At 43.7% G+C, this 17852-nt stretch overlaps 1 long non-coding RNA gene across 1 annotated transcript; it reads left to right on the top strand.

Annotated features, from left to right (window-relative positions):
- Positions 1-1612: 1612 nt before the first annotated feature.
- Positions 1613-4197, top strand: LOC115091546. Its single transcript, XR_003856764.1, has 2 exons — positions 1613-2190; positions 3762-4197. It is a non-coding gene; the product is annotated as an uncharacterized LOC115091546 (long non-coding RNA).
- The last annotated feature ends 13655 nt before the right edge of the window (positions 4198-17852 follow it).

The following is a 17852-nucleotide window of genomic DNA, read 5'->3' as shown; positions in this document are numbered from 1 at the left end:
CAGCCTTTATCTTGCTAAATTTTAGCTGGCTAATAAGTTAGGAGGCTAGAATTTAGGAAGATAAATTAGGGGTGGTCTAGGAGCGTAACTGGGAGAAACTGAATTAGCCGGCTAAGTCTGGTTGAGTCAAAGAGCTGTCCTAAAGTTACCCAGCCACAGTTAGCCAGCAACAAACAGGGTCATTCATCAAAATGCATTAGGCTGTTATCTCTCTCTCTCTCTCACTTTCTCTCACTCTCTAGCCAGGAGAAGCCCAAAATACAAAAATGCCTGTCTGGGAACTTCGCTGTTTGCAAATTAAAAATATCACGGGGTTGCACTGTTGAATAATATACCTCCAAAGTTAGCTGAATAAGTTCATCCGGCTAACTTTCCAATCCAGATTGTGTCTGAATATAGACCTCACAGTTTTCTACAATATTTTAAAAGATGGTACGTCAGTGCTGTATGGTGAAGAACATTGGTCGTCTCATATCTCAATGTTAACTTTAATAGGATTTGGTGCAATGTTAATATGACTTGGAAAAATTATGAATGGGTTGAAACGGACTTTTAAAGATTACAGAGACACAAAAAAGAGTTGAATTAGCACAGGTTTGAAAGTTGTGGGCAGTAGCGCCAGTCATCAAGGCCTCAACAGATAAAGATTATACATAAAACTTTGATTGCTAAAGAGGTTAGGGCTGTTCAGCTTGGAGAAGAGAGGGCTGAGGGGGGGGGGGGATATGATAGAGGTCTTTAAGATCATGAGAGGTCTTGAACGAGTAGATGTGACTCGGTTATTTACACTTTCGAATAATAGAAGGACTAGGGGGCATTTCATGAAGTTAGCAAGTAGCACATTTAAGACTAATCCGAGAAAATTCTTTTTTACTCAACGCAAAATAAAGCTCTGGAATTTGTTGCCAGAGGATGTGGTTAATGCAGTTAGTGTAGCTGGGTTCAAAAAAGGTTTGGATAAGTTCTTGGAGGAGAAGTCCATTAACGGCTATTAATCAAGTTTACTTAAGGAATAGCCACTGCTATTAATTGCATCAGTAGCATGGGATCTTCTTAGTGTTGGGGTAATTGCCAGGTTCTTGTGGCCTGGTTTGGCCTCTGTTGGAAACAGGATGCTGGGCTTGATGGACCCTTGGTCTGACCCAGCATGACAATTTCTTATGTTCTTACATACATATGTCATTTAAATTATGAAGAACTATTTTTTTTTTTTAAATTAGTGTCATTAGTTACTGCATTTATTTTAAACTGGCTTGTAGATGTGGCCAGATACAGTATATTAAAATGAAAATGCATAATGCAAAACAATATTTTTAATAGTAATGATTGCATTTATTTAAATTCTACACTCAAACTTGGGTGTCGGAAAGGGGTGAGCCACAGGGCCCATGGCTCCACCAACTTTGGGTAAATGGACAGGGCAAATTAAAATGCTTATTCTCCCATATACAGTGACTCCTCCCCTCTTCCCCACTTCCTTCCAACTACCTAATGCAGAAAGCTGTGATCCTTCCCCTTCTATGCAATTTGCTTGTTGAGGAAGTTATAAGATGTAACTTCCATGTCAGGGCTAAAGGAGTTTGGGAAGATACTCTTAACAGGAATCTGACTAGTCCAGGTTAAACAGAAACCTGCTGACTCATAGGGAGAAGCGAGTCTGGGAGGAAGCAGGAAGTGAAACAGCCTGGAGGGAAAGAAGCCTAGGAGTCCTGAAGCCAGGGCCAATCTCACTACAGCCCAGAGCCACAGAGAAGCAAGCCTGGCTAAAGAGAAGCAGGAATCCTAACAAAAGAGACTAATCAGGAAAGAGCCCAGAACCGGTAGGAAATGCTGCCGGCTAAAGGAAGCTGGCAGCTGAAACTGCTTGCTTGCTGCAAATCCATGTTCCTGAGAGATGGGCTGACATCCTCTGAGGATACACAGAGAGAACAAAGTACAATCAATCCTGTATTAATATGAAGGCTTTTGTCTTGGCAAGTTACTTTAAAAGAAGCAACCCTAAGACTAGAAACTGAAAATCTGGCGATTCGTGATTTCCACCATGAGTAAGCTGCACATAAACAGGAACATGGGACCTCTTCAGCACTGGACCTGGCCTCTCTCTTGTTCTTGAATCCCTTTCCTGCCACCCCTGCCGATGAACCTGGCCTCTCTCTCTGTTGCAGCTGCTGCCGTGACTTGCTTTGCAAGGTAATACTTGTGACTTGCTTTGCTGCAGATGTCACTGGACCTGGCCTCTTTTGCTGCCGCTGCCATTGATACCAGAGAGGCCTTCCTGCTGGACTTGCCTTTCTGAATAGAGCTGCTGGTGGACCTGGCTTCTTTCTTTGGGGGGTGGAGAATTGCACCATGATCCACCAGCACTCAGAGACCTAACGTCATCCTGGACAGCTAGGGGTCGGGGCTGGAAGAAGAGACAGCAAGATGGGGATGAGTGGCAGCAGAAGGGAATGGGAGCAGGGGAAAGGAGAAGGGGGAGAAAATGGGGGACTGAGAGCAAGAGGGTGTGAGGTAAGAGGGGGATGCGGAGAGAGGTGGGATGATAATTTGGGGGAGATGAGGGGAGAGGGTTGGGGGCAGAAAGAAAGAGAAGGAGAGGAGAGGCTTTGTGGGTATTATTGTTGGGCCAATGAGCAGAGAGCGTACATTTTGTAATTAGCATTATTATAGTAATGATCATTTATACTTTATATGGTTTACACAAAAAATGTATAAAACAATGACATTAATTGTAAATGTACAGGGCAGAGTTGAAGGCGATTTGTAAGCCCACTCCCCCCCAATCCAAAAAGGTATCCACAGCCACAGCTTAGGAAAATGGACACTTGTTATTTGAGTATCCCTTTTCCTAATCTGACTGCGGCACATTTTTTTTAAAGGGTTTTTTTTTTGCCTCTCTTTGTTTTAAGTTCCTCTGACTTATTGTCGCCACGATATTAAGTTGGAGAAACTACAGAAAAAGAGTATTTTCTTCTTTTCTGTCAACTTTAGGGGCTTCTCAAAACTTAACATCTGCTCCGGGGAAGGGGTTCATTTCTGAGGGAAAAATATGTGCGCCTTGGGCGCATATTTTCTTTTTTGTATTGGGAAGTAATAGCTAATAGCTTCAGCAACAGGAATTTACATGTCATGAGTGCTATTAGCTTCACGGTGGGCTGGACGCATATTTTTGGCCGCGCTAATCCCCTTATTGCATGGGGGGTTGTGGACGCGCGTCCAACCATGGGTTAACCAGTGCGCTTGACTGAGTGCACTGTATTGCGTCAGCCTGAAAATGCATGAACCAGTCTTTCTGTTTATTAATCAGCTAATAGGCGGCTTTCTTTGTGTATGTGATTGAGATTAAGTCTTTTTGTGCATCTGTGACAGAGGCGCAAGAGTTCTGGATGGTTGCACAAAAGAGAGAGGTATTTGCATATGTGCAAATTTATTTGAAAAGGAGCTTGAATTTGCGGGTATCTGTCAGAGATGCTCTGATTGTCAAAAAAAGAAGTGTGTAAGTATTAAAAGGAGGCAGTGTGATCATTGCTGCTTTCCATCTTTGTCCTTTATTTTCAGGGTAGACGTGCAAGTTTCCCTTGCTGGTCAATACATGAGTATAAGTTCTATGGCACCTAGAAAAAAGAGGTGCTTTTGTAGACTCCGATCCAGGAATGGACACCATCTTGCGGCATCCAATATAGGCAAAGGGGTAAATTTTATATCGTGCGCATGCATGTTATAAAATCAGCATCCTAAAATACTTTCCTATTTTTTTACAGTTTTGCAGAATGTAAAAGAACACAAGGCTTGCCATACTGGATCAGACCAAAGGTCCATCAAGCCCAGTATCCTGTCCCAACAGTGGCCAAGCCAGGTCACAAGAACCTGGCAGGATCCCAAGAGGTAGAGAGATTCCAAGCGGCTTATCCCAAGAATAAGCAGTGGATATCTGCCATTCCACCTTAATAATGGTTTATGGACCTTTTCTTCCAGGAACTTGTCAAAACAGTTTTTTTCTATAACTACACTAATAGGTTTCACCACATCCTCTGGCAATGAATTCCAGAGCTTAATTATGCATTGAGTAAAAAAATATTTTCTGTTATTAGTTTTAACCATATTAGTTTTAACCTAGTAACTTCATTGCATGTCCCCCTGGTCTTTGTACTTTTCAAAAGAGTAAACAACTAATTAAAGTTTACTGGTTCCACTCCACTCCTTATTTTAAAGACCTCTATCATATCTCCCCTCAGCCATCTCTTCTCCAAGCTGAAGAGTCCTAACCTCTCTAGCCTTTCCTTTATAATTTTGGTCGCCCTTCTCTGTATGCCTACAACTGTCAGAGTGCATGCCAAAGGACAAGGACAGAAACTGGCATCTGTAGGAGATTCTCCAGCCTTTGCTATAAGGAACACCTACCTTCCTGCAAACTCTGCCATAAACTATTGAGATAACTGTTTATTTATTTATTTATTTTATTTTATTTAATTTCTTTTCCTATACCGATGCTCAAGACTAGGTCTTATCGTACCGGTTTACAATGTAACTGAGGGGAAACCAATTAACATCAAGGTAGAAAGTAAAGTTACATTAAACAGGGAGCATAAAACCTGGGCAATGGAAGACAGTACAGAGTTTAAACTAAGAAACAATTAGAGAGAGATAAATATATAAATCAACAAAAACTGTAAGATACAAAAACATAGGTTTATCCTAGGCAGTTATTAGCCTGGTATGTCCAGAGGGAGAAGGAAAGGGTGAGGTTGGGTGGGGGGAAGGGATTGGGGAGGGGTGGGGGAGTGAGAGTCAGTGATGGTTGAGGAGATCCTTCAGCGGTAGGCTTCTGCGAAAAGCCAGGTTTTCAATTTCTTTCTGAAAGTTGAATGGCATTGTTCTTGGCGTAAGTCTTGTGGAAGTGAATTCCAATGTAGTGGACCTGCTGTTGAAAGAGCTCGCTTGTGAATAGTGTTGTGGACCGATGATTTGTTGGGGGGGGGCCTTGAGCGAACCTTTGTAGGCAGTTCTGATCGGTCTTGCGGAAGTATGTAATTCAAGTGGGAAGGTGAGTTGGAGAGTGGATTGCTGGTAGACTGATTTGTGGATGATGGTGAGAGCCTTGAAAAGTATTCTATATTGGATGGGCAGCCAGTGTAGAATTTTTAGTATTGGTGTGATATGGTCCTTGCGACGAGTGTTTGTAAGGATCCTAGCCGCTGCGTTTTGCAGCATCTGAAGAGGTTTGGTGGACGAAGCGGGCAGACCAAGTAATAGAGCATTACAATAGTCGATCTTTGAAAACAGTATGGCTTGAAGCACCGAACGGAAATCCTTGAAGTGTAAGAGCGGTCTAAGTTGCTTCAGGACCTGTAGCTTGAAGAAGCATTCTTTGGTTGTGGCGTTAATGAATTTTTTGAAATTCATTCTAGAGTCAAGGGTGGCCCCAAGATCTCTGACCTGGTTTGCTAATGGGATGCTAGCATTATTTGCGAGGGGGTTGTTGTCACAAGGGGAGATAACCAGTAGTTCCGTTTTGGAAGTATTTAGGACCAAATTGAGACTCGAGAGCAGAAGGTTGATGGCGTGTAAGCAGTTGTTCCAGAAATTTAGAGTAGAGATGGGGTCTGAGATGGGGATTATGATTTGTACATAATGTTGTTTAAAGAGCTTTGCTGAACTTTTCTGTTAAGAAATGTGCTGAATCATTACATGCTTCCTCCTTGCATAGGCTCCCGGTGGGAGGAGTCATCCTAATTTTCAGTTCCTGTTTCATAGCTTACCTGCCGTAGTTTGAAGGAGGGATTTGGAACTCTAGGGCTGTATAGTAAATATCTTCTGTGCTAGAGCTGAAGCTCTAATGCTTTACTACTGCTCTCCTCTTTCTGAGCTGATGAAGCAGTACAGTTCTCTAAACCCCAGGAAAGGATATACTAAGGAGGGGAGTGGGGTTTGTGCTCCACATGACTTCCTCTGATACACACGACCTCTTCAGGGCTTTTTCTGTGGGAAAGTCCCAACCTTGACCAGTCTGAAATGTGAGAAGCAAAGAAGAAACTACCCAAGTTACAGAAAGGAGAACAGCAGCATCTCCCTCCCCCATCTGTCTGTAACCTGAGAAGAAAACGGAAATCAGTAACCAGAATAAAGCAGCCAGACAGAGAATCTGCTGGCACATAATGTCCACAAAGACCTATTTAATCTGCCCTGTATTCTGTGATTTTATTCTTTAAAAGAGTTTCTATGATTTTTCCTGGCACTGATGTCAGGCTCACTGATCCATAGTTTCCTGGCATTACACTGGCCACCCTCCAGTCTTCAGGTACTAGGCACATATAGATACAGATAAGAGACAAGTCTGTTCTTTATGGAGCTTGGAATCTAGTCACGACCAATAAGCTTTAGGAACTGTATGTATTATAGTAAACATGGTTAAAATAAAGAGGATGTAACTGGGAAGAGCCAGGGTTTAAGATTCCAAAGCAGTCTTAAAAAGCTGGGGTTTTAGGCAGGGCTTGGATATGGCCAGAAAGGAAGAATGATGCGCCAGCCTAGGAAAGCTGCTCTAGGTATTTGGTGCATCAAGTTTGAAAGTGTGAAGCAGAGAGCTGGTGATGGAGGAATGCACACAGGCCATGAGCAGGGGGTAAAGGGGGAGATAAGAGAGGAGAGGAGTGAGGAGCTGCAGAGTGAATGCATTTGTAGGTGAGTAGGGGAAGCTTGAACTGGATGTGGAAGCCACTGGGGGAGCCAATGAAGTAACTTGAGAATAAGGATCAAATGGTCATGAGAGCACTAGAAGAAAAGTCAGGCAGCTGAGGTTTGAATAGACAGATGGTTTTGACTTTAAATTCTTCTCAACAAAGAACCTTCTGTGCTTATCCTGGGCTTTCTTGAATCCAGAGTCCTTTACGGAAGTACTTATTGCTAAAATTCTATCCACCAATTCCGGAGACATTCACTCAGCCATCATTAACTGTAAAGAATATACTGATCAGACCATGGATGAAGAAGCCCCCAAAAAACTCATACACAAAATAAGGAACCACCATGCTCCATGCTATTTTTCAGAACTTAAAGTAATGAAACAAAACCTCAAGCACTTGGAATACGGATGGAGGAAAACCCCAATAACAGAAAGGAGGGTAGCTTACGATATTTACCTAAAGAGCTACAGGAAACAAGGTCAATGCGACAAAAAAAAAAAAGCGTTTTACACGCAAAAAAATGCAACAGGCTTCTAATGACTGTGCCCAGTTATTCAATATAGTCAGATCATTAACCAAAAAGCAAACCTCAAACATACCATCTTCTACAAACTTCTGTAATCAGATGGGCAATTTCTTTACTCTCAAAAGCAAAAAAAAAAACACAAGTTTTTCACACCTACCTATGCCTGCCGACAAACAATCTGAAAATCGAATCCCTATCTCAGCTAGCTTATGGGAAACGTTCACGGCTGTCATGCTCAACACTATAGAAAAAATCATTTCCAAGATGAAGAATTCAGTCTGCCCTTTAAACCCATGTCCCACAGTAATTTTAAAACATACAAATGCAAGCCTTTTACAATATCTGGCCTCAATAGTCAACCTTTCCTTTCCTTGAAGTTAGCATGTGGCACATTTAAAACTAATCGGAGAAAGTTCTTTTTCACTCAACACACAATTAAACTCTGGAATTTGTTGCCAGAGGAGGTGGTTAGTGCAGTTAGTATAGCTGTGTTTAAAAAAGGATTGGATAAGTTCTCGGAGGAGAAGTCCATTACCCGCTTTTAATTAAGTTAACTTAGAAAATACAAAATAGTCACTGCTATTACTAGCAACAGTAACATGGAATAGACTTAGTTTTTGGGTACTTTCCAACAGTGGCCTGGATTGGCCACTGTTGGAAACAGGATACTGGGCTTGATGGACCCTTGGTCTGACCCAGCATGGCATGTTCTTATGTTCTCATCTAGTGAACTCTCCGACCTGTTAAAACAATCACACCCATTCCAAAAAAACAATCTGGCAACCCTCTTGACTTCACCAATTATTGTCCGATCTCTAACCTACCTTTCTTATCTAAACTTATTGAATCTGTTATCCTCTTTCAACTCACAGATTTCTTAGAGGAGCATGAAATTCTAGATTCATGAAAACATGGCTTTAGAAAATGATATAGCACCAAAACATTACTATTATCTTCATATGAAATAATTCTCTATGGCTTTGATGCTAACACTGATTACCGTACATCCTAGTTTTTCTTGATATAACAGCTGCCTTCGATACCGTTGTCTACTCAACCCTCATATCATGCTTGGCCTCAATAGGCATTTCCAGCACAGTTTTGAAATGGTTTGATTCATTCTTATCAGACCGCATGCATCATATCAAGATATATGTTCTTCCTTCTTATCTTGGTTTAAAATCACCTCCAGGGTTCCACAATGTTCTGTTCTTTTACCTATTCTGTTTAACATTTATTTGGCCCCACTTTGCAAACTCTTCTTCTGTTTGGGTGTCAATTACAATACCAATGCCGATGACATCCAGTTTTTCATACCATACGCTCTTTCCTGGATTAAATACTCTGGACATAGTCTCTCTCAGCATTCAAACAGTTAAACAATGGCTAATGCCAATCAGATTACAAGTAAATCTTAGAAAAACTGAAATAGTCATACTTTCGACAAAACTACTTCTCACCCCTTCCAACTTCACTTATGCTTCTAGGCCAACAAATTCCAATGAAAGAATCAGTTAGCAACCTTGCTGTTATAACAGATTGCATGAATGAACATATTACTACTATTAAGGTCATCTTTCTATAAACTGCGCTTACTGAAAAATGTAAAGCATTAGATTTGCAAGACTTTCATTTGGTGTTACAAGCAGTAATACTCAATTCACTGGATTATTGTAACTCCCTTTACCTTGGACTTTCCCTTTCCACAAAGACCCTGTTACAAATTATCCAGAACTCTGCAGCAAGAATATTAACAGGAAGCAAACTGAGCACATAAGAACATAAATAGCCATACTGGGTCAGACCAGCATCCTGTTTCCAACAGAGGCCAATCCAGGCTACAAGTACCTGGCAAGTACCCAAGCACTAAGTAGATCCCATGCTACTGATGCCAGTAATAGCAGTGGCTATTCTCTAAATCAGCTTGATTAATAGTAGTTAATGGATTTCTCCTTCAAGAACTTATCCAAAACTTTTTTAAACCCCGCCACACTAAGGGCACTAACCATATCCAGAGCTTAATTGTGCATTGAGTGAAATAATTTTCTCCAATTAGTTTTAAATGTGCTACTTGCTAACTTCATGGAGTGCCCCCTAGTCCTTCTATTATCTGAAAGAGTAAATAACCGATTCACATTTACCCGTTCTAGTCCTCTCATGATTTTAAAGACCTCTATCATATCCCCCCTCAGCCGCCTTTTCTCCAAGCTGAACAGCCCTAACCTCTTTAGCCTTTCTTCATAGGGGAGCTGTTCCATCCCCTTCATCATTTTGGTCGCCCTTCTCTGTACCTTCTCCAACACAACTATATTGTTTTTGAGATGCAGCGACCAGAATTGTACAAAGAGTGATCTCACTATTGAGCAATACAGCGGCATTATGACATTTTCTGTTTTATTCACCATTCCCTTCCTAATAATTCCTAACATTCTGTTTGCTTTTTTGACTGCCACAGCACACTGAGCTGACGATTTCAATGTATTATCCACTATGATGACTAGATCTCTTTCCTGGGTGGTAGCTCCTAATATGGAACCTAACATCGTGTAACTAAAGCATGGATTATTTTTCCCTATATGCATCACCTTGCACTTGTCCACATTAAATTTCATCTGCCATTTGGATGCCCAATCTTCCAGTCTTGCAAGGTCCTCCTGCAATTTCTCACAATCCGCTTGTGAATTAACTACTCTGAATAATTTTGTATCATCTGAAAATTTGATTACCTCATTCGTCGTATTCCTTTCCAGATCATTTGTAAATATATTGAACACCAGTCTAAGTATAGATCCCTGAGGCACTCCAATGTTTACCCTTTTCCACTGAGAAAATTGACCATTTAATCCTGTTCTCTGTTTTCTGTCTTTCAACCAGTTTGTAATCCAGGAAAGGACACCTCCTCCTATCTTATGACTTTTTAGTTTCCTTAGAAGCCTCTCATGAGGAACTTTGTCAAACATCTTCTGAAAATCCAAATACACTACATCTATTGGCTCACCTTTATCCACATGTTTATTAACCCTATCAAAAAAGTGAAGCAGATTTGTGAGGCAAGACTTGCCTTGGGTAAATTCATGTTGACTGTGTTCCATTAAACCATGACCTTCTATATGCTCTGTGGTTTTGATCTTTAGAATAATTTCCAATATTTTTCCTGGCACTGAAGTCAGGCTCACTGATCTACAGTTTCCCGGATCGCCCCTGGAGCCTTTTTTAAATATTGGGGTTACATTGGCCACCTTCCAGTCTTCAGGTAAAATGGATGATTTTAATGATAAGTTACAAATTTTAATTAATAGATCTGAAATTTCATTTTGTAGTTCCTTCAGAACCCTGGGGTGCATACCATCCAGTCCAGGTGATTTGCTATTCTTTAGCTTGTCAATCTGGCCTACTACATCTTCCAGGTTCACAGTGATTTTTTCAGTTCATCTGACTCATCACCCTTAAAATCATCTCTGGAACCAGTATCTCCCCAACATCCTCATTAGTAAACACAGAAGCAAAGAATTAATTTAGTCTTTCTGCAATGCCCTTATCTTCCCTGAGAGCCCCTTTAACCCCGTGGTCATCTAATGGTCCAACCGACTCCCTCACAGGTTTCTTGCTTCAAATATATTTTTTAAAGTTTTTATTGTGAGTTTTTGCCTCTATGGCTAACTTCATTTCGAATTCTCTCTTAGCCTGCTTTATCAATGTTTTACACTTAACCTGACAATGCTTGTTTTTTCCTATTATCTTCAGATGGATCCTTCTTCCAATTTTTTAGGGATTTTTTTTTTTTTGTTAAAATAGCCTCTTTAACCTCACCTTTTAACCACGTTTTAACCACCTTTTAAATAATTTTTTCTTCCTCCCAGCTTTCTTAATGCATGGAATACATCTGGACTTCGCTTCTAAGATAGTATTTTTAAACAATGTCCATGCCTGTTGTATACTTTTAACCTTTGCAGCTGCCCCTTTCAGTTTTTTTTCTAACTATTTTCTTCACTTTATCAAACTTGATCATGTTATGATCACCATTGCCAAGTGGTCCCACTTCCCTCATCAAATCCTGCATTCCACTAATAATTAAATCTAAAATAGCTCCCTCTCTCATTCGTTTCTGAACAATTGCTCCATGAAGCAGTTTATTCCATCCAGAAATCTTATGTTTGTTACGCTTTACTGAGGTCAAGCGTTACTGGGAGCTCTCCAGCAGAAGCGAGGAGAATGTGTGCTCTTAGTGGTGGAACCGTCCAAGTCTGAGAGGTTTGGAGTAGGCGTGATGACTTGGAAGCAGACATGACGACTTGAGACTGGGTCAGACACGACGAGGACTTGGAACTTATGAACAAGCAAGAGTCCAGGCAGTGCTCAGCAAAGAACCACCGGAAGGCGACTCCAGCCACCACAGAAAGGGATACCCGGACGGAATGGGTACTCCCTGGATCTGGCCGACTGGAGACAAGGTCCGGGGCAAGCGGCTGAACCAGGAAAGGACTCAAGGCACAATTCAGGGAGGTGGCAACCCAACAGCCCTCCGAGGCCGGCACAGGATACGGGAGTCTGGGCAAAGACTCGAAGCTCTGGAAACAAAGGTCCTCCGGAGGCGTAGGCTGCAGGAGAAAAGAAGCAACAAGGCAAGCAATGTCCCTCAGACGCCCTACACAGCCCACCACAGGGCGGACCCATGGGGCTGATCACGGACCACACTGTTCCTCTACGCGTCCTACACACCTGGACGGCTGGTCACGGACCACGAGGGAAGCGGAACAGGCAAGCCTCAGCACCTCTTGGAGACATCAGGAATCACGAACATTTGGAGAAGACATGAAGGAATTTGGACATCACAAAGTGGAACTGAAGACATCACGGAACTGGAACATCCATGGACGAAGATCAGAAATGCCAGGCAGGAGCTGGAGACGGGAAGTCCTGGAGAGGACAAGCCCCTTGCCGAAGCAAAGCTTGAATGCAGAGGAAGTCCTTTTGTAGCCCAAGAAAAAGGCAACTCCCTGGGAGGAGTTCAGATGGGCCACACCTGGCTGGCCCTATAACTGAGGAGAAGTGCTGCGGGCCGGCCCCTAGAGAGAAGGAAGCAGGAAGTCCATGCAGATCAGAGCAGGCCTCAGGCATCGAAGGCCTCCCAGGCCCTGGAGCAAATCCTGGACAGTTCGTAGGCGAGACCCTGGCTTCGGAGCGGCCTCCAGGAAAGAGGTGAGAGGCCTCCTGTAGCACAGCTACAGGAGGTTTCATAACAATGTCACTAGTATGTCCTGATGTTACATTTACCCAGCCAATATTGGGGTAAGTGAAATCATCCATTATTACTGCACTGCCAAATTGGTTAGCTTCCCTGATCACTCTTAGCATTTCATCATCTGTCTGATCATTTTGCCCAGGTGGGTGATAGGCATTTACTATCACTATACTCTTACCTAACACACATGGGATTTCTACCCATATAGATTCTACTGCGCATTTAGTGTCTTGTATGATCTTTATCCTGTTGGACTCTATACCCTCTCAGACATAAAGTGCTACACCCCCACCAAGTTGATCCTCCCTATCATTGCGATTTAATTTGTACCCTAATACAGCACTGTCCCATTGATTATCCTCCTTCCACCAGGTCCCTGAGATGCCAATTATGTCTATTTCATCATTCACTGCTATACATTCTACCTCTCCCACCTTTCTTCTTAGACTTCTGGCAATGACATACAGACATTTATTTCAAAGTGCGTTTTTTGTTTGTATTAGCAACCTTCTTTTCAGCTGATATGGATAATTTGGAATTCTTTAGCTCAGATTATTCTTTTCTTATAGGCACATGGACTACTTTTGCTTTTATTAGAACCTCTCTGTTGGGATGCCCTAGCTCTCCTATTTCATTAGTATCCTTCAAAGATACATTCCTCCGACTCATGCACTGCTGAGTGACTGTCAGCTTTCCATCTTGTTCTACTTTAAAAGCTTCTCTATCTCCTTTTAGAAAGTTAGCACCAGCAGCCTGGTTCCATTTTGGTTAAGGCAGAGCCCATCCTTTCGGAAAAATCTCCCCCTTCTCCAAAAGTTTCCCCAGTTCCTCACAAAACTGAATCCCTCTTCCCTGCACCATCATCTCATCCATGCATTGAGACTCCGGAGCTCTGCTTGCCTCTGGGGACCTGCACGTGGAATAGGGAGCATTTCAGAGAATGCCACCCTGGAGGTTCTGGATTTCAGCTTTCTATCTAAAATCCTAAATTTGGCTTCCAGAACCTCACTCCCACATTTTCCTATGTCATTGTTGCCCACATGTACCACGACAGCTGGCTCCTCCCCAGCACTGTCTATAATCCTATCTAGGTGACGTGTGAGGTCTGCCATCTTTGAACCAGGCAGGCAAGTTACCAGGCGGTCCTCACGTCCATCAATCACTGTTAGGAGTTAACAGTCTGCTAGGGAGTTAGCAATCTGTTGTTATTTAGGAGAGTTGTGTGTGGATCCTTGGACCAGTGGCAGATGACCACGCCCCCGGGGGAAGATTCCGAGAGGGCCCACCGGTCAGGCTCAGAGTTAGGAGACAGACACACACCAGTTCTTTTATTAGACAGTATACTGAACCACCAGAGGTGGCAGTAGTGAGCTGGAATGTCCGGCTGGGCTGTAGTCCCTCAGATACTGGAACCGCGATCTCTGGAGGCTGAGCTGCAGAGAAACTGAAATATAGTGAGTAGGCAGGGTATGCAGAGTTCATGTACCGAACCTGATGGTAACACTCACACAATGTCTCATAGAAGCCCAGGAGCTGGAATGTATAGGCCCTCGAGAAGCGAGTACCTGGTTCCAGGAAAAGCTCTGAGAAGAGCGATGGAAAGTCACTGATGTAGTTGGCAGTGATGACTTCCAGGCAGAAGAGAATATGGAGCAAGTCTGGGAACGAGGGCCCTCGAGGAGCGAGTACTGGTTCCAGACTGTCACCTGAAAAACAAAGGAGAGAGCAGGGCCCCCGAGGAGCGGGTACCCCTGGTAAGTCCGAGGAGGCAGAGTAGCTTAGGTAGAGTAACCCGAACCCTTGCTAACTCAATCTGTTAGCAAATTCTAAGACCTTATATATCTGTCACGGGTGATGTCATCTCAGGGGGACGCCCCTGAGGTTCGCGCCATCGCTGGTACTTCAGTCGGGGCCGCACCGTGCGCGCGCCCCTACGCCTCCAGGAAACATGGCGGGTTGCAGCATCTAGCCGGTCCGGGGACGCCGGAGGACTTTGGCAAAAGGACGCTGCGGCAGCCAATCTTCCCATGGTCGAAGAGGGAGTCGCCAAAGAGATAAGGAGGGCGGAGAGAGGGCGTCGGGAACCGACAGACACAACAGTCACCTAGCTCTCTACATTTCTAATAATCGAATCACCATCAGATCACGCCCACCCTCATGAACTTACACTGGTTGCTTCTTGTTAGGAGGTCAAAATACAAATATCTCACCATAATATATATAAGTTGCTAAACAACAAATCTTCCACCTGGCTTGTCTCAATGCTTAGACTTTACAAACCCACAAGCCATCTGTGTTCAGTGGGCAAAAATCTGCTGGAGGTACCAAAAGTAAAAATAGCAAGACTGGAGATTACCAGAAACAGAACAATCTCCATGGCTGGGCAACGTTTATGTAATAGCTTTCTGGTATCATATATATGACTTTGTCTTCAAGAGCATTTAAGAAAGCACTAAATACAAACTTATTTGAGCTGGCTTCTCAAAAATGAAAATTGGGTGTTTTGCCTTTTTTATCATTTGTTTTTAAAACTGGATTTACATTTTTAATATTGTTTTTAATGATTTTGTAATGTAATTGAATGTAAGCCGCTGTGAACTCCCAAATGGAACATGCAAGATATAAGAATTTTTAAATATATAAATACATTCTCTTACTGTTTTTTACCTCCACCATCTTCTCTTGAAGGTGGATTCATGTATCTACCATTCTTTTTCTGAATTATTTCCTTATATTACTTTTGAGCCTACCCCCCTTTTATCCTTGTATCAAGACCTCTAGCTCTAGAACAGTGGTTCTCAACCCTGCCCTGGGGACCCCCCCAGCCAGTTGGGTTTTCAGGATATCCACAATGAATATGCATGAGAGAAAATTTGCATGTTATGGAGGCAGTGCATGCAAATGTTCTCTCATGCATATTCATTGTGGATATCTTGAAAACCCGACTGGCTGGGGGGGTCCCCAGGACAGGGTTGAGAACCACTGCTCTAGAACATCCTTTCCACTGAAAAGAGGTTGCTTCTTGTTCTCTGTTTATACTTTTGGAGTATTGGATTGCCTTTATCATATCTCCCTGTATCTTCTTTCCTCTGGGATATACATATTGTTATATTCTGTTATGTTTGTAGACCCTGGATCGGGGTGAAAGCTGACTCCACCCACAGGGAGGAGCCCTGTGGGGACTCACCACGATAGGCTTGGCCATAGCTGAGATGGACACAACAGCAAGAGACTTTATTGTACTGGAATGTAGACAAATCCACCAAGTGGGAAGAGAGAGACACAGTCCAGAGGAAATGGTAGATCAATTATGATATCCCCAGTAGTGGTCCATACAGCAGGGTATGCCGGGGAATCCCTTCTTCGATTGAACTTCCTGTATCGATCCGGTAGTGGCCCGCAGCGCGAAGTACACCGAGACTCACAGGAGAGTGTTGAGAGTAGAGCAGGAGGTCAGTACAGCTGAATAGCAGATGTTACTCACTCTGAAGTGTGCAAGGAAGGTTGCTGAGGCGATCACGGTAGTGGCCCGAGGCACGGGGTACACTGTAGGTTCGTCAGCTGAAGGTAGCGAAGTCACAAGGCTGAACCAGACAAAGCCCAGACTAGATGTAGAGAGATTCCAAGCAGGAAGGCCCCCGAGGAGCAGGTACCTAAGGCGTTCAAGTCTCTGGGTCAGGAACGAGTTCAGCGTAGCAAAGCAAAGCATCTCTGAAGGAGTGGAATTCAGCAGGAAGGAAGTTCTTGCTAACTCGTAGGTAGCTCAGACCGGCTGGCTCAAATACACGCAGGCAGATGATGTCATGTGGAGGGGACGCCCCCTGAGGTTCCCGCCATGACTTGTATAAGATGTGGCCTGGTGCGCGCCTTTGGTAATCCCAGATTCAAGATGGAGGACGAGATTGCCCACGCCGTCCCAGGAATGCTGAGGAGAGCGGCATGCAGAGGTCGCCAATTGTCCGAGAATTACTGATGCAGGAAAAAAAGAAGGTGAGCCACAGAGGTCTCAGCCATCTGTGACCGACAGGCGCAACAGTACCCCCCTTCTTAGGGCCCCTCCCAGGGGGTTTTGGCTTCCTTGGATAGTCAGATGAAATTGGTGAATCAAATCTTTATCAAGGATATTTTTTGCAGGCTCCCAGGTATTTTCTTCTGGCCCATATCCTTCCCAGAATATGAGGTACTCCCAGTGCTTCCCACGTTTGTGAATATCAAGAATGTCCTCCACTTGGTATGTGATGTCCTCTTCGGCATCAAGAGGTTGAGGATCTAAACCTCGGTGTGCCTTAGCTGATAGGCAAATCTAACTGTGGGGAGAATAAATAAATAGCCTTGCTTGCTGGGGTAGTTAAGCAGCATGAAGCAGCTGGAATATAGCTGATCGGCGTGGACGGTAGGAGAACAAATATCTAGGGCAGCTTCCCATTGCGTCGCCTACAAGACACAGCTACATGGGGACCCCCCGAATAAACGATTGTGCCATCCCCGCAGTCGGGGCGGAGTACACCACGGGAGGAGCGAACGATCTTGTTTTGGAGCCCATGGGCCGTGTCCCCCTTCATCCTCCCCTACTCTCACCTTCAGCCCTTACAAGTTGCATGAACTGAAGCTATCTAAATCAAGTTGTTTTCTGCCTCTGTCAACTTAGAGAGGCCATCTACTTTTTGAACTCTTTCAGGGGGTGGCGGAACTGGGGGGAGACGAGGGGAGTGAGTCGGCTATTGGGCGCTGCAGACATAGGAATAAACGAAGGGAGCGGGTGAGCGCAAGCAGCTAGATAATTTTGTCCTTGTAACTACTTAGCGGCGGCCATCTTTACAAGCAGGAATCAGTGGAAGTCTCAGCTAAACACTGGCCACTGACTTACCTCACTAAGGTCTGGCTGTGTGGGGCAGAAGAATTTTCACAAGAACATACCTACGTACCCACAATTAAACTTCTCTACAACAAATTGAGGAAGTGTGTGATGAAGTGGACCAGTCAGAGTGTCGGGCTAGAAAGCCCTGACTTACCATGAGCCTTTAAAAGTGGCATGGGAGGGGGGGGCACTGATGGACGCCGCTGTGCAATGATCGCTTGAGGGACGGATTATGTCCCCTCCTCGCCCCGATTTCTCCTCTGCCTTCGCTGGACCCATTGAATTCTCTTCACTGAACTTTTTCCATTAAACTCCTCTTAAGATAAATCTTCTTCAAGACACTTTACAGATCTACCAATTCTTATTTGAGAAAGCTTCAAGCATCCTGAGGTCGGGATGACCGTCTGTAGAAAAGCGGCAGATTTAAAGCAATTTGCCTTTAGCAAGTTAGCGGAAGAACAGGTGACAGAGGCAATGCTACCTCCGACTACATCCCAAGGTCTAAGGAATGCTGGTGAGGATGCAGTTGCTGCGAGAATAGAG

The sequence above is a fragment of the Rhinatrema bivittatum genome, chromosome 5, assembly GCF_901001135.1.
Source record: "Rhinatrema bivittatum chromosome 5, aRhiBiv1.1, whole genome shotgun sequence".
Taxonomy (NCBI): Eukaryota; Metazoa; Chordata; class Amphibia; order Gymnophiona; family Rhinatrematidae; genus Rhinatrema; species Rhinatrema bivittatum.
This window is presented reverse-complemented; position numbering and strand designations above follow the sequence as displayed.